The 25,468-nt window shown below is 45.0% G+C and overlaps 2 protein-coding genes and 1 long non-coding RNA gene across 23 annotated transcripts in view; 1 reads left to right on the top strand and 2 right to left on the bottom strand.

Annotated features, from left to right (window-relative positions):
• CUL2 (cullin 2) overlaps positions 1-4,867 on the bottom strand; it is a 74,504-nt gene extending 69,637 nt beyond the window's left edge. Inside the window, exons 1-2 of one of the 3 annotated variants that reach the window (XM_074358372.1) lie at positions 4,521-4,657; positions 3,917-4,163 (exon numbers count right to left, since the gene is read on the bottom strand). The gene's annotated coding sequence lies outside the window, so the exon portion shown is untranslated. Of the gene's footprint in view, positions 1-3,916; positions 4,164-4,520; positions 4,658-4,719 lie in introns of those variants that run through there. The other 2 variants (XM_074358373.1, XM_074358374.1) reach the window with 2 other exon arrangements.
• A 6,855-nt stretch (positions 4,868-11,722) lies between these two features.
• On the bottom strand, positions 11,723-21,845 carry LOC141576052 (uncharacterized). Its single transcript, XR_012504282.1, has 3 exons — positions 20,328-21,845; positions 14,194-14,291; positions 11,723-12,628 (listed from the first exon to the last, which is right to left on the bottom strand). It is a non-coding gene; the product is annotated as an uncharacterized LOC141576052 (long non-coding RNA).
• Positions 21,846-22,022: 177 nt separating this feature from the next.
• CREM (cAMP responsive element modulator) overlaps positions 22,023-25,468 on the top strand; it is a 53,738-nt gene continuing 50,292 nt past the window's right edge. For 3 of the 19 annotated variants that reach the window (XM_074358412.1, XM_074358417.1, XM_074358419.1), the window contains exon 1: positions 22,032-22,241. The gene's annotated coding sequence lies outside the window, so the exon portion shown is untranslated. Of the gene's footprint in view, positions 22,242-23,074; positions 23,210-25,468 lie in introns of those variants that run through there. The other 16 variants (XM_074358416.1, XM_074358418.1, XM_074358414.1 and 13 more) reach the window with 12 other exon arrangements.

A 25,468-nucleotide genomic window follows, 5' to 3' on the forward strand; every position in this document is an offset into this window, starting at 1 on the left:
AAAGCTGCAGGAAAGGCATCCCTGAGCTCTCTGTACCATTTGTGCAACTTCTCTAAGTTTAAAGTTATTTCAAAACTAAAAAAAAAATGTTTAAGCACCCCGTACTTTCTCTCCTTGAACTGAATTAAAACAAAGTTGAGAAATTCAAGAAGTAGTTACACAGGGTAAATCCAGTACTTCTTTACTTGAAAAGCAACCTACACTGGAGCAAGACTTAAGCCACTGAGTTATCAGGTATTGATTAAGTGTTTACGGTATTCCAGACCTCTACCAGACGCTAGAGATGCTGTCTTCAAGCAGCTTACAGCTGGTAAGAGAAACAAAAATGATAAGTTATCCACCTGATTGATGAAAACTTCTGACACACACATAACCAGGCTATAACCCAATGGTTAACAGACAACAGTAGCATCACTCACAATGTTAAAGTACGTAAATGAAAATCCTGTGGACAACTAGAATCTTCAAACACGACGGTAATACCCACACATTTACAGAGTCAGCTTCGTATGCTCACTACATCTATTTCATGTAGCAGTCTTAAACATAGTAATTAGCGTCCAGTATTTCAAAGAGAAATACTAAATATTTTGACCAAAGACTCTTATTTCTCTAACCTAGAAATGAGCTGCTTCCCTTAATCTCAGGCAAAAAAAGAAAAAAAGGGAGGTAACAGTAACAACCACAAAAATCGAACCGAACAAAACAGTTCATAAATCAAGAATAGTCTCAGAAAAAAACAGGTGGATTAATTTACATGGAGAGAATCTGGCTAAAGACAGCTGACTGAAAATCAAAATGCCAACCAATATGACAGTATTATAAATTCAGTAGAGAACTCAATGAGTCTGGACTTTTAATTCTTCACTATAATAAAGCCTGAAGCAACTTAGGGAAAACATTCCATCTCCCCTCCTGCAGGTCAACTAGCAGGGCTCGACCGCACACCAGGAGCCAGGGCAGATGCACACACCTGTCCCTGACACCGCGCGCTGTCTCAGAACTTGTAAGAATCAAAGGAATGGCACCATTCTAGTGTCTCCGACAGACCTTTCCAAATACACAGCAGTAACACAGTCTAAACCTACATACAGATCTACTTAAGACGGGGGTTACACCCCACCAAAGCCACTGCAGGTTGGAAACATTGCTAGGCTGAACTGTATCTAATACACCTTGCCTACCTTACAGGTGTTCAGAACCCTTTGTCCGCCCATGGTTGTGCAAAACCATCCAGCACAAAGCCTGTTTTATAATAAAGTGCTGGACATTTTGCAGAATTTACTGACTCCTGTGCTGGACAGAGTGGCTGTCAGATACTGACTGCTCAGCCTGTGATCACATGGTTGACCGGGGGCTGCAACTCCTGGGCCCTGCCCAGTGTCACCATGCCGCTAGCCCAGGAAGAGATCAAAACTCAAAATTCCAAGTATGGTTTCTACTGACTACATATCACTTTTATATCACCACAAAACTGAAAAACTAAGTCAATCATCGTAAATTGGGGACAGTCTATATTCTTAAAGTTGGTCACCCAAGGGTCACGCTAACAACTGCGATGTTATGGAAACATTACTGTTAAGAGTCACACCCAGGGAAAGAGCCAGATCCCTCGGAACGGACAGTCTGATTATCACCTGACAACTGAGAGAGAATTCAGTCATACATACAAGTATCAATAAGTTGTGATAAGCCTCACAATAACATGTCAAATTTCTGTCTGTTTTTCTAAGGTTGCACATTAGCCAGAAAAAGCCTTCAAAATAATTCAGATGCTACGGCTTATCTTGCTGTCAGTTTACTTGAATTTCACTGACAGTACATACATGAAGACACTGCTCTCAATCATCATCAACATTTTTCTAGCAAACAGAACAGGCAGGTAAGAAAGGTGAAACACAAAAAAACCAGTGCAAACTTTCATAAAAAGTCTCACAAAAAAGTAACAGCTCTTCAAACAGCTCCACATCTGCATCTGCAGGTCCCAGACTCAAAGCCAGCAGGGACCAGCAGCAGACGCTGCTGCGCCCCGGGCTGCCTCTTCCCTCCACATTCTTTCTTTAGGTGGTACCATCCTGTGTTGTACCTTCTAAATACTTAAATGTTCTGAAAAAAATATAAGGTGTCAAAGCAAGTGAGACATGCTGCCACTTTTTAAAAATGGGAAGAAGAACCCACACACACTTCCTCACGGGTGCACAGAGTACACCCCTGGGAGGACGGGGTGTATTTGGTCTCAATGAAAACTGCGCGGACAAGACATAGAGATTTTCATTCTATACCCTGTCAGACTCTTCAAATTCTGAATCATGTGAAGGCAGTTTGTATTTAACATAATTAAACCAACAGATAAAGGCAGAAGACTCCCCATCTTCTTTCTCTCATTAGCATTTAAATCGCACGAAGGCAGAGATTTTTGTCTGTTTTTTCGCTGCTATATATCCCCTCTGCCTAGTCCACAGCTGGTGCTCGAAAAATATTTGTTCAATGAAAGAACTCCCTAACCTCTCCAGTAAGTTCCAGACTTGTACATCCTCCCCTGCACCTCACCATCAAATAGGCCATCCTTAGTATGTCCCACCCATCCCTGTCCCCGCAGAACAGCCTGCTCCCCACACCTCTTTCCAGCTCAATCCATGTACCACTGGCCACCAGGAAAGCCCCAAACCCATGAGTCACCCCTGTCCCAACCAACTGCATTCCCAGCCAAACATGCCAAAACACAGCCCACCCTCTTTTTCACCTGACTGCAGTCACACTGGAACCTCCCACAGCCTTCTCCCTGGCACCGTCTTCTTCAGTCAGACTGTAAACCACACCAGCACCCCCAGCTTCACACAGAGGCCCAGAGCTTTTCAATGCACCTGAAGAATAAAAGCCAACCCCTCTGGGATAACAGACCTCACGTGACCTGACTCCTGGCAGCGACCTAACCTCTTACCTCCCGCCAGGGTCCATGCTCACTGACTTCCTATCAGTTGCCCACCGGAGACTGAACCACCTCTGGGCATTTCCATGTGCTGCTCCCTCAGACAGGAATACTCTCCCCTCAGACTTCCAAAGGCGAAATCATTCTGTTTTCAGACAGCAGGTCAGAAGTCACCTCAGACAGGTCTTTCCTGACCACAGCATCTAAAGCCATCTTTCCCAGTCACTACCACAATGCCCTATTTCACTCCCTTGGCAGCACTTAGGACTCTCTGAAATCACTTTTATTTCTTAATTCCTTTGTCTTTCCCTTACCTCCCAGAACTGAAGCTCCAGGAAGGCAGAAATTTCACATTTTGTCTTCGGCTGTAGCCCTAATGCCTCCAGTACGCTTCGCTTACAAACCAGGTGCTTAGTAAGTCTTGAACTGACAGAAAAGCAAAACTGACTTAAAGAAGGGCCACGACATTTAACTCAGTGACAGGCTGGTGAAGATAAAAGACAGGACTAAATTATCTTCACCCCTAAAACAATGAAAAAGCAACACAGAGTGGAGAGTGAAGAGCGAGCATTTCAGATGTAGGCGAGAAAAGGTATTTTTCAAACTCCGTGCACGCAAACTACAGAGATGTTCCCCCAACTTACAAACAGCATCTGAAAAAAAAAGAAAGAAAAAGTAACTCGAAACGCTTTGTACATCAGCTATTTCATCTCTGACTCTCTTGGAAGGGTCTCCCAAACAGTGCATTTAGGTAAAAGAAGCAGAACACGACCAATGTGTTCAACTGTCTGTCTTGGAAAAGAATGTGAGGCTGTAAGGAGGAGAGTGTTTTCGGACACCTATTAGGCGGTCAGTAGGAAATCCGAACTGAGTGAACACTGCCCACATTTCACTACGCGTGTAGATTTGGGACAGGTCTCGTTCAAACATTTCTATCCTGTGAAACCAAAGAACCTGTAGCGAATGTTAACAGTTTTATCTTGTTACCTTCAGAATTTAAACTTGCAAGGCACTGTCCTTCAGCGGGGAACAGCTGTGCCGGGGAAGGGAGAGGACCTAACCCAACAACAGTGCGCCCCGCGGACGTCCGTGCGCCCGCACGCTCGCGGGCCCGGGCTCCCGGCACGGAGCCGGCGCTCCGGAGGGCCCCGGAGGCTCCCACTCCACCGGCCCCCGCGCTGAGACAGGCGGGCCCGCACGCAGGACGCTCCCCGGAGCCACCGGCCGTCGCCGTCTGCGGAAACAAAAGTGAAAACGCCGCGGCCAGGACGCTAGGGGCGGACGCCCCACCGCGCGGAGCCGTGCGCCCGCGTGAGCGCGTAAATAAGCGGAGAACACGCACTCGCACCTTCCCCCCGGCAAGAAAATGGGGCCGAGGGAGGGCGGCCGAGGCCGGCCAGGGGCCCGGGGGGCGGCCGCAGGGCCGGGCCGGCGCGGGGCCCGCTCCCCCGGCCGGACACCCCGGCCCCGCCGGCCCCGGCCTCCCCTCCCCCTCCGCGCCCCCAGCCCCTCTCCCCGCCCGGCCCCGCCACCCACCAGCGGGACGAAGGACCCCCGGGGCCCGCGGCCGCTCCGGGCCCCCGCGGGTTACCTGCTGCGGAGGCGGGGCGGGGGCAGGGGCCGGGGCCGGGGCGTGGGCGGCCCGCGGGCGCGCAGGACCGAGCCGGCGGGGAGGGTGGGCGGCGGCGGCTGTCAGCTCCGTCCCCGCTCACCGCGCTGCCATTACTGCGCGCAGGCGCCTCCCCGCCGGCCGCGCCACCGCCGCGACGGGGGCCGGGCCGCGCGCTCACCTGCCACCGGGCGCTCGGCGGGGCTCGGACGGGCCGCGCGGCGGGGCGGCGGGGCGGCGCGGCGGGCTGCGCAGCCGTGGGCCCCAGTCCGCCGACGCCGGCTCTCCGACGCGCCCTCGGCCCGCGCGGCCGCCACCCCCGCGCCGGCGATGGTAGGGCCCGCGTACGGCGAGCGCCGAGGGCCGCGCCTGTGCGAACGCGAAGGCCGACCGGCGCCGGCGGCTGCGTGCAGCGGGCCGAGCTCGGGCGGGTGACTGGGGGCGGGGGCCGAGATGTGGGGGTGGGGGGCGGGGTCCAAGCCCGGGGCCGCTGACAAGAGTGGCAGAAGCAGGTTTCCACGCGAGCTTGTTCCTCTGCGTTCCGGCAGCCCTGCGTGAGCGTTCCAAGACCTCGCCCCCCACTTCATGGCTTTTCAAAGATCTAGAGGTAATAGCAAAACTGAAATATGGAAACGAATACGTGTCTGTATATGCGTGACTGGGACATAGTGCGGGACGCCAGAAACTGCCACATTGTAACTGACGATACTTAAATAAAAGTAAAACAAATTTAAATTAAAAAAAGATGTACTATCAAAACGACTCTTCCTCGGACCCAGCCCTTTGCAGCGGGTTTTATCTGCAGACGCCGCGGGACACAGTGTGCGCGCTCAGTCCAGGCCGGCCCCGCCGCGCCTGTCAGTCTGGGGCCTCCGCACCTGCAGCCTCCAACGTGGTGCTCACGCGCGCCTTTCCCAGCCGTCAGATCGCAGAAGTCAAGTGCGGTCGGCTTCGTGCGGACCTAGCAAGACCTTGCCTCCCAGCACTCTTTTCTTCCACCAGTCGGTCTCCTGTTCGCATCTGCCCCTCCAGGCACTGAAAGTCTGCTCTCCTTACTTTAGGAAAGTCGTTGTATGCTAAATTCAGTGTCCGTTATGTGACCTGTTTTCTCACACGTCTCCGCCTTCTAATTCAGTAACTCTCAAAGTGTGATTCCCCAGGCCTCTGAAAGTCTCCAAGACCTTTTCAGGGCTCTCAAGGCTGAAGACACTCTCCATCGTAAACGACACGTTCTTTGTGTTTCATTCTGGGTTCACCCAGCACTGCTGACGTCACCCCAGCAGGAGTCCAGAGGGTGGCACGAAACGACCCCACTCGTCTCTCATCTCTGCCACACACTCCCAGTTTCTTTTTTAGTTTAATTTAGAAATATCCTTGATAAAATGGTAAAAAAAAAATATTGTTCTAACTGCAACCCGAGCACACTCTTTGTAACGCTTTGAGTTGCGGAAGGCACGCGTGCCCTCTTGCTGTGCACCGAAGCAGCACTGTCCCCCGAGGGAAGACACTTGCTTCAGTGGCTCAGCTGCAAAGGGAACTAGCTGCTTTTCACGGAGGACCGTGCTTCCTTGAAAGGACAACTGACACAAAAACCAACGTTACTCTGACTTGGGAAGTGAGACACACTTTTCCAAAATGAAAAAAGTGAGCCGGACGCTTCAAGCAAAGCAACTGAGAGTGTTTGTTGCCAATGGTAAAAATTAGCTTTCAAGCGGAATTTGGAAAATTTGTGTCAACACTGTCAACGGAAATTATCAATAAAAAAATCTATAGATAAACAACAAGGTCCTACTATACAGCACAGGGAACTGTATTCAATGCCTTTTAATGACATAATGAAAAAGAATATGAAAAGGAATATATATGTGTATAAATGAATCACTATGCCGTACAACAGAAATTAACATAACATCGTAAATAAACTATACTTCAATTTTAAAAAAAATCTATAATAGGTGTAGAAAGAGTTTTAGTGGGGGAGGGTATAGCTCAGGTAGTAGGGTGCATGCTTAGCATGTGTGATGTTCTGGGTTCAATCCCCAGTACCTCCATTAAAAGTAAGTGAATAAACAAACCTAATTACTTCCCCTTCTAAAAAATTGTTTTTAATTTTTTTAAAGCAAATTTAAAAAGGAAAAGAGTTTTTACCAGCCAAACTGAGGATCATAGACCAGGAGATACAAATTTAAGGAGCACTTAAATTGTGTTCCTCCAGGCTACAAAATGGGAGAGGCCTATGTGTACTCATATGTATCTAAATCTGAATCATCTTCTCTTAAACGTTTACTGGAGATTCGCATTTTGTGGTTATATCATTTATTAAAATACCTTTCCACCTTTTGTTTCTAGTAAACTAAAAAAGAAAAAGATGTTGAAGAACAGTTTTCATGTTTGGAGTAGCTGAGTAAGGAGCTGTTTTGTGCTTATAAAAGGACAAGGCTCCTCTTTGGAGACATATCTGGCTGGAGGGCTGCAGCAGGAAATGCAAGATGAGCTGGAACATCTCGGTGTAAGGAAGTAAGGAAGTGCTCAGAGAAAAAAATCCACGTTGGTAGGAGCCTGTCAGAGGGCACTGGAGCCCACTGAAGCTCCCATCAGCCAAAGCTAGAACGTGTGGGCAAGAAAATACAGGAGCCGTGGATTACAGCCCCTCGGACCAAGTGATACCATGGGCCCATCCTGAGATACAGAAATTACTGAATGAGGCATTACCTCGGGGGGAGGAAATGGCCTCCTGCGGGAGAGTCCCGAATCAATTCTGTAGGTATTCCAGCTGAAGGAAGGGGAGTATAACTCCCCCCTCCCTAAGTATAGACTGGGAAAGGCGACTTTCTTCCAAAGAATACAACAGAGAAAGGGAATTTAAGTTCTCTACAGTGGAGAAACCCGGCACAGGTCCTCTCAGCCAGGTGATGAAGGTCGACATGAGCAATGATGACGCGCTGCTGGCAGTGTGTCCCCTTGAAGCCCTGAGAGGAGGGTATTTACGTCTGTGATCTTCCTCCCCACCCCCAGTTCCAGTCTAATCATGAGGAAAATGCCAGGAGAGGGGCATTGTACAAGATACCCGGCCAGTCTTCCTCAGAACTGTCAAGCTCATTGACACCAAGATAAGCCTTATCTCCATAAATCTGAAAGAAAAAAAAACACAAAGACACAAACAACAAAACAAGGTAAGTCTGAGGAACTGTCCCAGCCAAGAGGAGATATGACTGCTGAATGTAATAGGGGTTCCTATAGAGAATCCTGGAACAGAAAAAGGACATTAGGTAAAAACTAAGGAAATTTGAATTGTATGGGTTATAGTTAATAACAATACATCAAAATACACTCATTACTTGTAACAAATGCACTTTCTCAATATAAGACGCCAATAGGGAAAACTGGGGATGGGGAGAGAGGGGATATGGGAGCTCTCTACTGCTCAGTGTCTGTGTAAATCTAAAACTATTCTAAAAAATAAAGTCTATTCATTTTTTAAAACCTCACTACTTGTACACTTAAAAAAAAGAAAAAGTACAAAGTCTCTAATCAGCAAAGCTAGGATCCCGTGAGATTTTTCCATACGGGAAGGTGGAACCAATTGCAAAGTTTTTTTAATCTATGCCTCTCCTAGACAATTCTGGTTCAAAGCTATTTAAAAAAAAAAAAAGCATTCTCTTTTAAATTAAAAATTACCTATGAATCCTCTATATTTCTTTGCAGCTGTACTCAGCCAGGTAATTTAACAAGATCAAAGCTATGTCAAAAGAGAGCTCATATTAAAGAAATACAGTGCATTTAGAAAGTGATTCCCCAGGGTTGGGAAGACAGAGTGAATCTGAGTAATGGGTTACAGTAAATAACGTGATATGTCAAAGAAAGAGAGATGACATTTTTCTCAACTGTTATATCATATTAAAAGTATGTGTCACTAGAGTGAAACAAACCCTGATCCACCCAGGAACTGTAATGCCAGGGAGTATTTAATATCTACTATCTTAGCACCTTTCAATATGTAATACAGTATTAACTGTAATCACCATGCCGCGAAAAATGCCATTGGAATTTTGACAGGGATTGCATTGAATCTATAGATTGCTTTGGGTAGTATGAACATTTTAACAAAATTCCTTCTTCCAATCCATGAACGTAGAATTCCTTTCCATTTATTTGTGTCTTCTTTAACTTCTTTCATCAATGTCTTATAGTTGTCAGTGTACAGATCTTTCACCTCCTTGGTTAAATTTATTTCTAGATATTTTATTCTTTTTGATGCAATTGTAAATGGGATTGTTTTCTTAACTTCTCTTTCAAATAGTTCATTGTTAGTATAAAAAATGCAACAGATTTTTGTATATTGATTTTGTATCTGCAAATTTACTGAATTAGCTTATTAGTTCTAACAGTTTTTAAGTGGAGTCTTTAGGGTTTTCTGTACATAAAATCACAGTCTGAAAATAGTGACAGTTATACATCTCCCTTTCCAATTTGGATGGCTTTTCTTTTCTTTCTTTTTTTTTTTTTTTTTGCCTAATTGTTCTGTCTAGAACTTCCAATACTGTTGAATAAAAGTGACGAGTGGGCATCCTTGTCTTATTTCTGTTCTTAGGGGTTAAGTTTTCAGCTTTTCACCCCGAGTAGGATGTTAGCTGTGGGCTTGTCATATATGACCTTTATTATGTTGAGGAACAGTCCCTTTATGCACTGAGAGTTGAGAGTTTTTATCATAAGTGAGTGTTGAATTTTGTCAAATACTTTTCATGCATCTATTGAGGATATCATATGATTATTCTCCTTCATTTTGTGAATGTGGTATATCACATTGCTTGAATTGTGGGTACTGAACCATCCTTGCATCCCTGGAATAAATATCACTTGATCATGGTGTATGATCTTTTTGATGCATTCCTGAAATTGGTATGCTAATGTTTTGTTGAGGACTTTTGCATCTAAATTCATCAGGGATATTGGCCTGTAATTTTTTTTTATATCGTTCTTGTCTTATTTTGGTTATAAGGGTAATGCTGGCCTGGTAAAATGAATTTGGAATCATTCACTCTTACTCAGTTTTTTGCAAGAGTTTGAAAACCATAGGTGTCTTTGCATGTTTGGTGGAATTCACCAGTGAAGCTCTCTGGTCCTGGATCTGTTTGTTTGGAGTTTTTAAATGATTGATTCAATTTCATTACTGATCAACCTGTTCTATTTCTTCCAGATTCAGTCTTTGAACATTGTACATTGCTATAAATTTATTCATTTCTTCTAAGTTACTCAATTTGTTGATTTAAAGCAGTTCCTAGTAGTCTTAATGTCCTTCGAGTTTCTTTGGTGTCAGTTGTAACTTCTCTTTCTTTTCTGATTTTGTTTGTTTGTCCTTCTCTCTTTTTTCTTTAGTGAATCTAGCTATAGGTTTGTCAACTTTGTCTGTCTTTTCTAAGAAACCAGCGTTTAGTTTCATCAATCTTTTTTATTGTCTTTTAGATCTTTATTTCACTTACTTCCACTATGATCTTTATGATTTTATTCCTTCTATTAATTTGGGGCCTCCTTTTTTCGCCCAGTTCCTTTAGGTGTAAAGTTAGATTGTTTATTTAAAATTGAGGTAAGCCTGTTGCTGTGCACGTCTTTCTCATGCTTTTGCTGCAGCCCATAAGTTCTGGTGTATTGTATTTCCATTTTCGTTTGTCTCAAGGTATTTTCTAAATTTCCTCTGTAATTTCTTCATTGACTCATTGGTTGTTCGGTAGCATGCTGTTTAATCTCTATATATGTTTGTGATTTTTCTAGCTTTTTTCTTGCAATTTACTTCTCATTTACACCATGTGGTCAGAAAAGATGCTTGATATGATTTCATTCTTCTTAATTTTACTGAGACTTGCTTTGTGGCCTAATATATAATGTATCCTGGAGAATGTTCCATGTGCTTTTAAGAAGAATGTGTATTGTTGCTTTTGGATGGAAGTTTGTACGTATCTGTTAAGCTCATCCAGTCTCACGTTTCCTTATTACTTTCTGTTTGGATGATCTATTCATTGATGTAAGTTGGGTATTAAAGTCCCCTATTATAATTGTTGCTGTCTATTTTTCCATTTGGGTCTATTAATATTTGCTTTATGTATTTAGGTGCTTCTATATTGGGTACATAAATATTATACATGTAATCTCTTCTTGTTGGATTGACCCCTTTATCAGTATGTAAGCAAATGCTAGTAAGGTAGAGTGAGAGGGCAAAAATGGTGCTCACTGGCGTCTCTGTCCCCAGAGAAAGTCCCAACAGGCCTTTGTCCTGCTGGTAGATGATTATGACAAGCAAATGAATCTCCTGCACATAGGGTCTAGGTCTTTTCAAATTGCTGCTTTTGCACTGGGTCCCAAGGTGAGTGAGAATGCACTTGATCCCGTTAAGAGTCGAGTCTCAGTTCCCTACAGCCTGGAGGTAAGTCCCACTGATTTTCAACACCCAGTGTTCTGGGGGCTTGTCTCTCTGGTACTAGTCCCAAGGGCTGTGGTGCCTGATATAGCATGGGAACCCCTCGCTCCTTAGGTGGAAGCTTCATGTTTGTGAGATCCCTCCAAATTATGGGTCACCACGCTGGAGATGGAGTTTTTGGTGGGACCTCATCTCTGCCTCTGCTCCCATCTCAGTGTAGCCCTTTCATCCTTTGTTGTACAGGACCAGTTCAGCTAGTTTTCAGATCTTTTTCAGAGGGAATGGTTCCATATGCAGCTGGGGATTTGGTGTGTCTGTGGGAGGAGGTGAGTTAGGAATCTTCCTACACCGCCATGATGAACCACCTCCTCAATTCTATTTTTAAAAATTGAAAGCACAAATTGTGTGAAAATTTATGGGAATAAAAACTGAAAATTGAAATATTATGCCTAGTAGTCTAATGCTTTTTATTAATTAAGAACATTGTTTTTCACCTTTAGTGGTAGAATGATTAAGTCCAGCACACAGAGGATACTAGACTGGAAGAGTCCCAAGTTTATGTCCAGGTCATACATTTCACAGTTCCATCTATAGGCTTTACCTGTCTGTGTTGGGAAAGCATAAATTGTGAAGATGATGAATGATATTTGAAAAGAAAAACAACTCAAGCTATAGCACTTGGTCTTAGAATAGACATATTTTCAAACATTTTGAAATGTGAGAAGTATCCAATAAATTTTATGTAAGAGACTTACAAGCAAAAGTCCAAAAATCCATTACTTGTGTGTTTAATATGTCTAACAAGGTTTTAAAAAAGCAAGCATACTTATACACTTAAAGTCTCATTTATTAGAGAATAACAGTACTTGAATTTGAAACCAGTCCAGAGCAGTGAAGTTTGCTCAAAGATGCAGGTTTACGTTCCTGAGTATGAATTTGGTTTTGAACATAAGGTCAGAAAAGAGTGCAATTACAGTTACGTTTGATAGTTTTGGACATATCCCCCATCTAATGGGCGGATACTTTCCAATATTATCTCCTGCTACCCACCCAACTTATCCTGTTACTAAACTAAAATTTTCTCTGTTTCTAGAAGAATCAGGTCCCTTAGTGATTCTTTGCATTTGTGTACATTGTCCCTCTCTCAGGACTCTCGTCTGTGGAAGTTGTATTCCTCCTCCAAGACCCTGTTCTTCCAACCATCCTAACCCTACCATCAAGCTGAGCTAGTATTGACAGTCGTACTTCTGCATGAACACCCTCCCTTTCATTCTGTAACATAGCTACTCACATATAGATCACCCTGACTAGACGTCAGGCTCTGTGAAGGGTATGAGAATTTATACTACTTGGAAGCATACAAGTCACCGCTGTTTCATGGATGTGGGCAGAAGACAGGAAACTCCCGGATCCAAGACAAAGACTTTGTTATGTACGTCACAGCGGGAAGCGTGGGCTTCACATTCACACTGGTTTCCCGTGTCCCCCAGCGAGTGCCACGGGGGTGACATGAAGCAGCCCAGGTGACTGTTGAGTCCATGGCGGATCTGTGTTATATCTGAGGAACCCTGAGCTCAGGAATCTCAAATCTTTAACAATCAGCTGCTTTGTAATAGCCTGTTTGCTATTCAGCATCCTTGAAAATGTGGTCTGGAGCAAAAGTAGTCAGTGCTGCTGTCTGCAAGATGAACAGAAATACGAGAGAGCCACGGGGAAAATCTGCCAACACTAGACTGAAAAGCTATCAAGCAACGACTATGTGCAAAACAGCAGGGAAGATATAAGAAGGCTGAGACATGACCAATGGGACACTCAATGAATGTTGATTGCATGAACGAATGATTTGAATAAGTGGGAAATTACTGGGCCACATGGGTATGTGTATTTCCATGACAGACATGTTTGCCTCTAGTTCCATATTCCTGCTGCACAATCTAATGTCCTTGATTTTGGAAGTAAGCTTTGGAATCAATTCTTAAATTGATTTTGTTTTCATATTTTTTTGGGAGGGGGGAGGTAATTAGGTTTATTTTTATTTATTTATTTTTAAAGGAGGTACCAGGGACTGAACCCAGGTCCTTGTGCATGCTAAGCATGTGCTCTACCACTGAGCGATACCCTCCCTCTAAGTTGGTTTCCTGACTGGCAATGGGCCTCATGTGAATCTGGTTAGCATGGACGAGTTAACCTTAGGACCTTCAGAGTCTCGATAGCAGTTAAAGGAGACTCAGTACTCTGCCTCTGCCTTGCCTTCTGGCCTTGGAGGCGCTCCCTCTCCTGTGTGTACTCTATGCTCCAGCCATGTCAGTCCCCCTGCGCTGCCTGACTCCAGACGCCTTCGTTTGCAGAGCCTTTCCACAGGCGTCCTTTGCCCAGAACAATTCTGTACTGACTCTCCTCCAAGATAACTCCTTCCCATCCTTCAGGGTTCAGCTGAAAGCTTCTTGTTCAGAACCAACCTGCTGCTTAGACTTGATTGGGTTCCTGTTTCATGTCCTTGATCACAAGTGTCATCAAGTAATTATTTGTATGATTGTTTACTTAATGACTGTCTCCTCCACTTTTCTGGGTGGGGACCACGTATATCTTGCACCATCGTATCCTTATACGTGGTACAGTGCTTGAGACACGGTCAGTCCTAATAATTACTGTTGAATCAATGGGTGGAGGAGCAATATTGAAGTTGACCATCACCACTGCCCCTAACTACACTATGAAATATGAATCTGCCTCTGAGGCAAGAGGGTGACATTAGTGTCACCGCATTCACAGCTGTGATTAGCAGTCATCGCCAGGTGTGCTCTTACCTGTGGAGGTCTGATGCTCATGTAGATCTCAGCGCAATGGGATCTCAGCTCCCTTGGCCAGAGAGCCACTAACAATTGACCATTGAGATCCATTTGTTCATTCTTGATGTATTTGTTTTGTGATCCAAAGAGCATCTAGTTAGATGATTGATTACATTATAAATTTAACAAAATATCTGAGCCACCATGGAGAATAAAGCATGAGGTAACTCTCCAGCTATGTTGTTCTGTTATTCAACTCATCCACTGAGTTCTTTATTCCATTAATATTAGTCATACCCAATATCCAACTCAAAAATATGTATTTTTGCATTGTGTTTCCAACACTTTTCCTTCTTTCTCTGAAGGTTTTTAGTAAGTGCATTTGAAATTCTTATTCTGTCTGATCCCACCAGTTTGCCTTTCTCTGATAACAGCAGTTCTACGAGTGGTTTACCTGAATCGTTATCTTGCTGTCAGAGGTTTTGTAAGTTCTCCCCTGGTGCCTGTATGTATTCCTTGGGACTGTCAGCTGCCTTGGCTAGTAATGTCCACCTGAGAGAAAGAGAGAAAAGCCTAGATGTGGGTTTGTGCTGCTCCGGGTGAGCTTAGGACTTGGGAAGAGGGGTATTTCATGAGAAAAATCTTTATTCTTTAGGCAAAGATTTCTTAGGTATGACACCAAAGTCTTGGTCCATAACATAACAAATTGGGGGGAGGGTATAGCTCAAGTGGTAGAGCACATGCTTAGCATGCACGAGGTCCTGGGTTCCATCCCCAGGACCTCCTCTAAACATAAATAAATAAGCCTAATTGCCCCCCTCAATAAAAAACATAAAATAACTTTGATAGATTGGATTTCATAGAAGTTAAAAACTTCTTCAAAAGCTGTTATTAGGATAATGAGACAAGCTGAGATAGGGAGAAAATACTTGCAAAACACATATATAGTAAGGACTTTTATCCAGAATGTGTAAATAATTCTCCAAAGTCAATAGTAAGAAAATTTAAAAACCAATTAAAAAACAGGCAAAGACATTTCACCAAAGATATAGAGAGGGCAAATGAGCACATGAACACGTACTCGGCACCCTCAGTCATTGGGGAAATGCAAATAAAAACAACAGCAAGATTCCTCTGTATGCCTACAGGATGGCTAACTGCGACATAATAAGAAGTATGTACTTGGTCACTGCCCCGGGTTCCTGACACAGAGCTCCTAAGACCCTTGTGATGTGCTGAGCGTTAGGGATGCTGGGAGCATCTTTTGTTCTAATGTTTTGTCTTTGGCTTCAGTCCCTGATACAGAGCCCCTCAGTCCCTTGGAATTTCCTGAGTGATAGGAGCATCTTTTGTTCTAATGAGCTGACTCTTGGTGGCCTCCTGGGTGGCGTCAGGATGGAGGCCGGTCACCAGAAAGACCAAGCCATGATTAGAAGCTCGGAATTTTTGGCTTCGGGGGAAGGAAGGGGGCTGGAGTTTATCTACATGATGCAGCCTCCATAACACTCTCTAAACTACGTGATTCTGAGAGTTTCCAGGGTGAACACATCCATGTGCTGAGAGGGTGGCACACCCCAACCTCAAGGGACAGAAGCTCCTGCACTTGGGACCCTTTCAGACCTGTTTCTCTTCATCTGCTTGTTCGTCTGTATCCTTTGTAATAAACCAATAAACATACATTTTAAAAAAACCCAAAAACCTGACCATCCATAAGAGATTCTGTGAATCTTCATGGCAGTGTATTAGTAAGGTTTCTTTTATCATTTAAATGTTTCCAAATTCTGCATGCTTACAGCTCAGACTCCGAAGCCCCAAAATGAATCTATATACAGCCAGTCTTAGGAACCAGTATTAAATTAGAAGTTGTCGTGCCTGGGTGTGGCATAGCTGGGCTTCCCAATCATAGTTTTTGAGTCTCTATGACAAAAATGTTACATTTCATTTTAGGAAAATGAAGTAACCACATGATGGCACTATAACCTACAAAGTAAGAGGCTGCCAATTTATGAAGATCAAGAACTTGGTAAACTCTAGTTAAAGTACCTATGATAAAGGAGCACACTTAAAAATAAGGCATTTTATATGCAAAATAATGTGGATATCATTTCCCTTCTGTTTTACAGACACAGTGGCTGATCTTTCATTTCAGGTGCATTTTTTACACGGCTCAATTGATAACAGGACCTCAGTCCACATCTTTCTAGAAAACAGTAAATAACCATTTCCAGCACATGGCACTGAACTGTATGAGTTGAACAAAAGCAAATAAACAGGTATTTAAGAGCCTAATATGAGGTTGCAACTGTTTGGGGAACTACTTACTGCATTCCCCATAATATCGTATATTCCTATCAGCGATTCTAAGGAATAATTCAGAAGTTATTAGGGAAAAAGTGTTGAATAAGACAGATGCTATCATAGAGTTTATATTCTGGCAGGGGAGACAGGCTTTATTATATGTTGATATAATTACTTACTTTAAATTATGGTAAGTGCTTCAAAAGAGAAGTCTCAGTAAAATGAAAGTATATGAATGGTTAAAGGGGCTGACTGTGGTCTGCCAAGAAAAGGGAAGAGACAATGAGCTAAGCTCTGAAGAACAAACAGAATTCACTAGGCAAAAGAAAGGGAAAAGTACTATAGTCAGAGGGAACGGCATGTGCAAAGGACCTGAGGTGGTTTGTGCCAACAACTGAGAGCATAAAAATCTATCCTATCTTGACTTTCACCAGTCAAGAATTAGTTCAGAATATTTTTTTACCAATTCATTAATCTCTGGACCTGAAACTTGTATCTTACTTATAGATTAACTGTATTCTAAAAGTTTGATGAAAAATTAACTGTTTAGAAAGAAAAACATTTCTCCACTATAAAAATAGTAGAAATAATAGTACCAAGAAGCCTATTTAAGCCATAATATAATCACTATTGACTGTTCTTCTCAAATGAAGTCTATCCTCCATAGTTCTTAATGTGTGAATTTTACAATACTTTGCATAGTAGTATGGATTATAAGTAATTAACAAATAGAAGAAAAATAAAGCAGAAGTAATTTAAAAAATTACTTTGTATGCTGAGGATGGACGATAGTTTAAGTAGAGACCCATTTAGGTCATCAATTGACAATTTTGTAGAAATGCTAAACAGAACTTCTTTGCACATTTAAGAGATCTTTAGAGGCTAAGGGCATCCTGGGCATGTGGGACGCAGGCATAGCCTCCCGAATGAGGGAGGGAGAGAACTGAACCCATGGCGGGCCCAACTGTAAAGTGAGCACTCAAAGGCCGAAAGGGAGTGTGGCAAGTATAAAACAGCCTCTCCTCCAGTGAAGAAAGTCATAGGAGGAAGGTAGATCAGACTTTTTCCCCACCTGCATGGGTGGTGAGGTCTGTCAAGGACATTTTATGAGGTAATGGTTCCTGTGACTTACAAACAAAGCCGACACTAGTGAAAAGAGTCCAGTGAGAACTGACTCATCACTGATGTGTAGAGGCGACTGGATGTTTTACAGGGAGGATGGGAGAGCGGGAGAGGGGCGAATGGGTCTCAGCAGAGTCAGGGAAGCGATCAACTACCAAAAGCCGGAAGGCAGGGTTGGGTCCTGTGCCCCTATTTACGTGTGTTAAGTGGTGCTGAAGGAAGCTCCTAGGACACAGGGTCTCTGTCATTAGGTGTTGCTGGGGCAAGCTGTGATTCTATGGGCAACTCTGAGTTTTCTCAGGCAGGCACTGAGTGGGGCTGGGGTCATCCCAGCATGCGGCCATGAGCTGTTAGAAACTAAGTTTGCTTTTATTTAAGTCTTTAGAGGCCAAGGGTAGAGGCCCAGGTGAGAAAAGGGCTCAGTGGAGAATTTGGTCCAGACAAGAAACTTTGTCAGCCACAGGGGTGCTGAGAGGTGGCAGTGCACAGCGGGCTGTTACAGACCTGATTTTCACAGGCTGTAAGCCCAAAACATGAGACGTACACGTATTAGGGGTTAAACTTTAGGTGATTTCTGAATGTCTCTACTACCTCTCGTACTATTCTGTGATTACGACATAAAGTGACTATACAGAGCAGTAATGATAGCTAATATTTATTGAGCATTTTATGTGATATGTATTATACTAAAGCCTTTACATTATTTATTAGTTAACTTATTCCTCACAAATATCTTTTGGGGTATTATGATCCCTCTTCTGCAGCTAAAGGAAACAGGCTGAGGGAAGGGCTAAGGTTGCAGAGCAAAAACGTGGCACAGGGCTCTTTCCCAACATGAAATAGACTGACAATGACAATCTCTCTCTTCCTCATAAACTGGTTTCTTCTTTGCTCGTGTTGTTAAGGGCTTGAAGGGGGCTGGGTATACATATAAACAGCCTTCTTCCCTCTTACTTTTTCTCTCCTATTCTCTCCTCCCCACCTCCCTGCCCCCAGCCCTCTCTGCAACAACTCCATTTAGGATTCCAGAGCACCTGACCCCAAGTCATAGCACTGACATGTCCTGTGTTCCCTCTTCTTGGTCTGATCAGTTACCTGCCTCACCGTGAGTCAAACCAACCTGATACTTTTTACCCAGCTCCTGATCTATGTGTTCAGTTTGGTTCGCCTTAATTTCTCCTGAGTTTTGACAACTGGCATTTCAGTGTTATGGAATTTAGTCCTCAGAATTTAGTCGCTGACCAAGCAGTTGTTGGAATGAGCTCTCTGTTCCTGAAGGTGATGTTTTATTTTAACCCAGTAACCTAATCCTCTTGTAAAATGGGGCTCCATTTTCTTTAACGGGTTTTATATAATAATCTTTGGATTTAACTCTGGGACTAGTTTCAAATTTCTTTTTAATAGTTAAAAAGATCTATAAAGTACTCAGAAAGTAGTTCATATGCTCTATGAATTATTACTGATGTCTTTACATGCTACTGTTCCTCTGGCATCTTGATACATACTTAAAAATATAAAAATAAAAGAAATATGAATTATTATTATTCTACCAAAAAAAATTCAGAAAACAGAACCAAGCCCCTACATTAATTCTATAAAACCCTATCCTGCAATTCCCAGGGTTGAGCACTGGTCAGTTTTAGACAAGCTTCATTGTTTTCCAGTCCTTACCTCTCTCTGAAGACAGTTACAATATAATTCTGTGTGGAAACAGTACATCTGGGAGGCAACTGAATTTGTTGTTAATTAAGAACATATAGACAAATATTTGAAAGTAGATTATCATTGTATTTTTATGATTTTAAAAATTAGACATGATAGGTTAATGACCATAGTCAAGTTTTAAAGAATTCAGTGGCCTGAGTTTGTATTATGATATTCATCCTTTAAATATCATTCTAAATATTCTGCTAAGTTCAGAGCACATTAGCATTGGAAGTTTAAGTTTACCAAACTCAAAAAACAAAGCACACACACCCATATATAAAAGGATATTTCCTACGTTGGAACTTACTGGAGTGAAACATTTCTTGCCAAACAGCAAATTGGAGACAACATAAATCAAGTACCTATTATTCGGACTTGTTTTACCATTCTCAAATATTTAAATTTGGCACCCTGTATTTGTTAGAGTCTTAAATCCTAAAATTTGAATAGAAACGGGCTGTATAAAATACTTCAAAGTGAATTTGTTTTCTAATCCTCTTCTGCAGTAAATTAGTAGAATAAACACAGTAGGAGGTAGTCATTTGAAGGATGCAAATTCCCAGATCTCTGCTGTAATGGAAGCAGTAAAGAACTGAGTCACCAGTCCTGGATTTTAGCCCTGATATTACTATTTATTAGCCAAAGCAGATCTCATAATCTCTCAGCCTCCACTTTCTAACTTATAAAGCAAAGAGGTTGACTTAGATTTTTAAGGCTTTTTCTAGATCTCAGATTCCACAGAAGTCAATTAAGGAACTTAGGCAAGTCATAAAGTACGCATCATGGCTAACACTTATTTACTGCTTACTTTGGGCCAGGCACAAAGTTCTACATACTTTACATGAATTAATTCTCACAACAAACTGTGATGCAGGTACTAACATCATTCTTTTAAGAAAAGACACAGTCTCTGCTTTCTGGGCTTTATGATTAAGAATATGTACACATAGGAGTGAACTATTGGTAGTATAGAGAACATAGTAGAAAAATATTTTAAAAACAAGAAATTGCCATTGCTCTGGTTCTTGTGGCCTGATATTAATTTCTATTCTGTGACAGGAACAACTGTTGTGGATACAATTCCTCCTGAAGTGATGTATGGTAATTAGATGTGAACAAAGCTTGGATTTAGACTAGGCCCTGCACGGTGCAAATTATGCAGATACTTTCTGACACTACGGTGGCTGGTCATACAAAATGAGGCTGCTCTCTGACGATGCTGCTCTTCCTCACCCCGGAGAGCCCATTTTCAATGTCACTATCATCTTCAAGCCTAAATATGAGAAACTGAAAAAATCGGTTACTGGCATTTCTAATCAAATGCTTGAATTAGTTGCAAGAAATGACACCAAGAGGCAGGTGATTTGTCTCAGGATCCCCCAAAGATGCCCACGTCCAAATCCCTGGAACCTGTGAACATGTTAGGTTATGTGGTAAACGGGAATTAAGGTTGCTAATCACCTGGTTTTGAGATGGAGAGATTATCCTGGATTCTCAGGGAGGGCTCGCTGTCGTCACAAGGGTTCTTCTCAGCGGAGCAGGGAGGCAGGGGAGAGAATCAGATGGCAGCTCACTGGGAAGGACTCAACCAACTTTGCTGGCTTTTAAGATGGAGAAAGAGGGCCACAAGCCAGGGAGTGCGGGTGGCCTCTACAAGGTGGGGAGGGCAAGGAAATGGACTCTTCCTGGAGGCGACCCCTTGATTTTAGCCCGTAGAGCTGTCAGGCAGTAACTCAGTGTTGCGGGACTTTTTCGAAGCAGCAGCAGGAGACCACATGTCCCTCTCAGACGCCAGCTACCGTCTTCTGTTCTCGGGAAGGGCAGGTTCTCATCCCTGCTTTCAAGGATTTGACGGACTCTTCTGCTGTAGCATATGCTGGTTTCCACTAGTACTTGCATTTCAAGCCTGTCTGATGGATTCTGTGTAAGAATGTACTTCGTTAAAGACGCTTAGGAATGAACAAGCAGGTGGAGAACAACGTCCTGGGAGGAGAGTGACCACAATTCCCCCAAGTAGCCTGTTCGTCCAGCGTGGGGTCAGCCTGACCAGGTGAAGGTCCTGAGTTTTCGGGTTTAGCGATCTGGTCTTTTCCCTTCTCTCCTTCTGTGACCCCTTCCATCTGGGCTGAAGGGAGCGGCACCGACTACTCACAGACAAACACCCAGCGCCCGCCCTGCCTTAAGCACCCGCAGGGCTTGGTCAGTGTCTGAGTTCAGCTTTTTATTAGGTTGGGGGCGCCCGCTAACGAGAAGACTGACTTTCCTGAGGGGGTGGGGACGCACGTCCCAGGAGGAAGGAGCGCAGAGTCCGGTCCTTGTGGGGAGGGGGTACGGGGACCCACCGGCCGCGCTTGTCCCCCGGGTAGTGTCTGGGGGAGACGGGGACTCAGCGGCCAGCACTCCACCACCGTCCAGCGCCGAGAGGTCAGGACGCCCCGGAGGACGTACGGCGCACAGCTCCCCGCCCCGCACCCGGGACCGTGCTCTCTTTTCCTTCTCTCAGCCGCCGTCCAAACAGCGTCCTCGGCGGCGGCCGGGGACCCCTCCTCGGAGCCCGGCCGGGACCGCCCCCGTGGGCAAGGCCAGGGTCCAGCCGGACGAACGCGGAGCTCTCCTCCCCCGGGCGGGGCCCCTCCTGCCCCCCAGCCTTCCTGTCCCGTCACATCTCCCAGTGCGGTCCTGGCCAGTCCCCGCCACACCGCCGTGCAGACCAGGTCGCGGAAGGCAGCGGGCGGGCCCTCCGAGCTCGCGGCCCGCGGCGTCAGGTGGGGTCGGCCGGCTGCGGCGCGCAGGGCTCGGCGAGCTGCGGGGACGCCCCGAGGAGAGGCGGCCTCCACACGGACGCCGCGGCGACCGCGGTTACCTCAGTTTCTAAGCAACTGGCCACCCGGCAGAGGCGCGGCGCCGCGCGGCAGCCTCGGGTTTCCCGCCCGCCCCAGGCCCCGCCCTGGACCCGCCCCTACTCGATCTCCCCCCTCCCACCAGCCTACTTCCTCCTCACGGCCCCCCCCGGCCCCGCCTCCCACACAAGGCCCCGCCCCTCCGCCCAGGCCCCGCTCCCATACCCCTCCCCCCGCCGCGTTCCGTTCAATTGTTGGATTGTCGGCGCCGCACTCCCGCGGGCCGCCGGCAGGGGGCGGGGCTCGAGCGCAGATTCCCCCGGAGTCCCCGGGGCAGGCGCGGCGCGAGCGGGCGAGCTAGCGGGCCGGCGGACGCGGCGCCGCGGTGGGTCGCGCCCAGCGGGGAGGCCGCGGCGGCCGCATCAGCGCTGACGTGAGGCGACGTGGGCCGGCGCCGGTCCCGGTGGGGCTCGTCGTCCCTCCTCCTCGTGTCCGTAAGCAGTGACGAGGCCGCTACGTAAATCGCTTCGCGGCGGTAAGTGGCGCGCCGGCTGGCGGGGCCCGCGGAGCCTGAGGCGGCGGCGCCGGAGTTGGGGCCGCGCGGGTCCGGGCGGGCGGGTACCAGAGCCGGCCCACCGTTTGCCCCGCGCCGCCCCCGCGGCCGACGCGCTCGGGGGGCGCTTTCCGGAGCGGCCCTGAGGGAGGGAGGCGGCGGAGGAGCGCTCCCCGGGCGCTGCCGGACCGCGGCCCCGCGCCCGAGCGCCCGCGCGGGGAGCAGCAGTAGCGGCCGCCGGCCGGCCGACTCGGGCGGAGAGACGGGGCATCCCCGGGCGGACCCGCGCCGGCGCCCCCGGGGCACGTGCGGACCCCGCCGCGCTGGGGGCGGCCCGGGGGCGCGGGGAAGGGGCTCGCTCCCTGGCCCACGTTCCCCCGGTCTCGGTGCTGCTTCCCCTGCAGGAGTCAGTCTTTGATTCTCTGAACTCAGAGGAACTTTTTCCCCCCAAAGAAAGGCAAATTGCAAACAATGTGTTTTCGCCAACTAATACCAAGTATTAAAAGCTGATGTTAAAAGAGCTGCTTGTGGATCCGGGCACAGCTTTTAGGATACGTAAGTGGGCTTGGCCCGGGGCGAGTAAGCGCCGAGGGCACTGTCCGCTGAGTGCCGGGGAGTCCGGGTGCTCCTGCACAGGTGCGGGTGCTGGTGCTTCCCGGCCACCTGCGGGTCCACGCGGGGTCGTCGCGCTGACCCGGAAGCCTGGTGACACAGACGTTTGTGTGCGCGCTTTGTAAGACTGTACGAATAAATTTTTATTGAATGTATAAACAGAGGAGCTCTTCAGTCCTTTTGTTTTCACATTGTCCCCGAAGGTTGATGAAACTTGCTTGTGCTGGTGAACTTAACCAACTCCAGACTCCGCAGACGACTCTGGTTCCCTGCTGAGGCCAGCTACTGCAGGACTACGGTGTGAACGCATGTGTAGAATTGCGGTCATTTCACGGAAAGTAGGGAAGAGTTTCATTCAGAGTATTAACATTCATAAGGAATTCTGACTGAATCTTTATCAGCATAGACGTGTATTCCTGACCCAGACCATTTTCCCTAGCCTGGTATTCTCTACAGGTTAATACTGGGCCAGAAAAGTAACCCAGGTTTACTGTTGAAGTGGGTAGTCTGTGGGACAGTGCTCAAATGTGTTGTCCCATTTAGACAGACTTTTAAAAATAAAACTGAACAATGAAAACACTTAACAGCCGAATCATTGATATTTTGGCGTGCAATCAACATGGCCTGTTAAGGAAATAAGCCTGAAGTGTCTGAATCCTCAGAACTGTTGTTTCTACTTTATTGAACTGATGTTGACATACATGAAAGTTAACTTTGACAAGTTATTGTACATTGAATACAATTTCAATATTATCAATACAGACATGTAGATTTAAAAATAAAGATTTCAGGGAAAGTTTCTCATCTGTTTCGCCTATGTAGAAATAAACATTTAAAATAATTTTGTTAATTTCCTTTTAAAGAACACATAAGGCATTTAAAATACTTTTCACCATAGGAACTGCACAATAAAGAGTACCCTGTTTTGAAGAGTAAATCTTTCATTCATGGGTTTTCTTTTCATGATGCTCTAAGATATTTAGGAGAGAAAAGGGAGAATGAAGAGGAAAACCTAAGGATGACATTAGTGAGAATTTATCTCGATATTACTGATGAAGACAAATTGAGTGTCTTGGTATAATTCAGTTACAGCAAATTGAAAAAAAGAAAAAATCTCTGCACATCTCTCGATTGACGCTCCCAGGAGTGTTACAGGAAATTATTGGCAAGATGTATGTGAAACAATTTTGAGAAAAAGCGTAGACTAGTAAGTTACTTGGGACTGTTTAGATAATTGCCTCACTGGTGAGGACGAATGCTTTCCTCCAAGAAAACCTTACTAGTGACTTTTTTGGTAAGGCTCTTTTGAAGTCTCCCAGTTCTCCCCAAATGGGAAGCATCTTCATGCATACTTTCTGGACAGTGATACAACCAGACCAATCAAATGTCAAAATGAAATCCTGTGAAATTTTAACAATGGGGCTTATGTGATTCTAATATTTTTGCTTTTGAGAATTCCATATAATAATCTTGGTTTCTTCAAAGTTACCTTAAGGAAGTTTTGTTTGTTTGTTGTTGTTTTTTTAACATAGCAGACTTAAACCATCTTAGCTCAGAATGACAAATGTCATGGTGTTTTGCTCATATTCTCAAATAGCCTCAATTTTTTAAATTGATAGCACAAAAATGATTTTTTTTGGCTTAGAAATGCTAAGGAATTTATATCCTAACATTGATTATGGTGGAAGCTTCCAGCTCTGGAATCGAGGCAACTATGTCATGCATAAAGACATGTGTTGCTGTATATGGACGCTTAGGATGCTTTGTACCTCTGAAAATTGTTGGAAGAGTGAAATTTAACTGATTTAGGCATGTTTCTGCACTTAGATACCAGTTTGTTCACATACACAGGATAGGACCTATCTAGGTAAGTACGGTAACGCTGAAATTCATTTCTCTGAACTTCAGCTAATTCAAGTGTCTTATCTACTCTTTCCGAGATTTCCTAGTTAGTAGTCAGTGCAGTTGTACTTGGTGTGCAGAGAAGTGCTGTGAGATGTACTGAAAGTGCAGTGACAAAGCTGCTGAAAAGAAAAACCCTGCAATGTCTACAAGCAAACAGCTGCCCCTAAAGACTGAAAGTTTTGTTTCCCTTCATGAAGAGGTAGGGGGTGTTGGAGAGGTGGAGGTAGGCCATGATTACTTGAATTTCATTTCCTCCTCGGCAGTTGTTTTTCCTGTTCATTGACTCTGAAGTAGACAAAAGCAAGCGCCAGGTGGGGAATGAATTGGAAGAGATGCTTGACTAGTTAGTCCTTCAGTAATTTTAGTAAAGAATTAAGACTTCCTAAATAATAATAGGTATCTGAAGCAATGAAATTGGAGTGACCTTATGTCTGTATTAGAATGCTGCCTGATTTTCTGTGTGGTTCATATTTAAAATAGTAGAGACAGTAGTTATAAGTGTTTCAAATAATTATTTACAAGTACTGCTCCTGGCTACTTCTGTTTTCACACAGAAGTGTAAAGATTGTTACTTGAAGATTATCCTAACTTTACTTCACAAAGTTTACAAAACTTTGAGTGGCATAATTTCCTGTTCTACTGTGTTGCTTCGTTTTTCCTGTCCTCGTATCCTTCTCCTGAAATGTATAACA

The sequence above is a fragment of the Camelus bactrianus genome, chromosome 35 (genome assembly GCF_048773025.1).
Source record: "Camelus bactrianus isolate YW-2024 breed Bactrian camel chromosome 35, ASM4877302v1, whole genome shotgun sequence".
NCBI classification, from domain to species: domain Eukaryota; kingdom Metazoa; phylum Chordata; class Mammalia; order Artiodactyla; family Camelidae; genus Camelus; species Camelus bactrianus.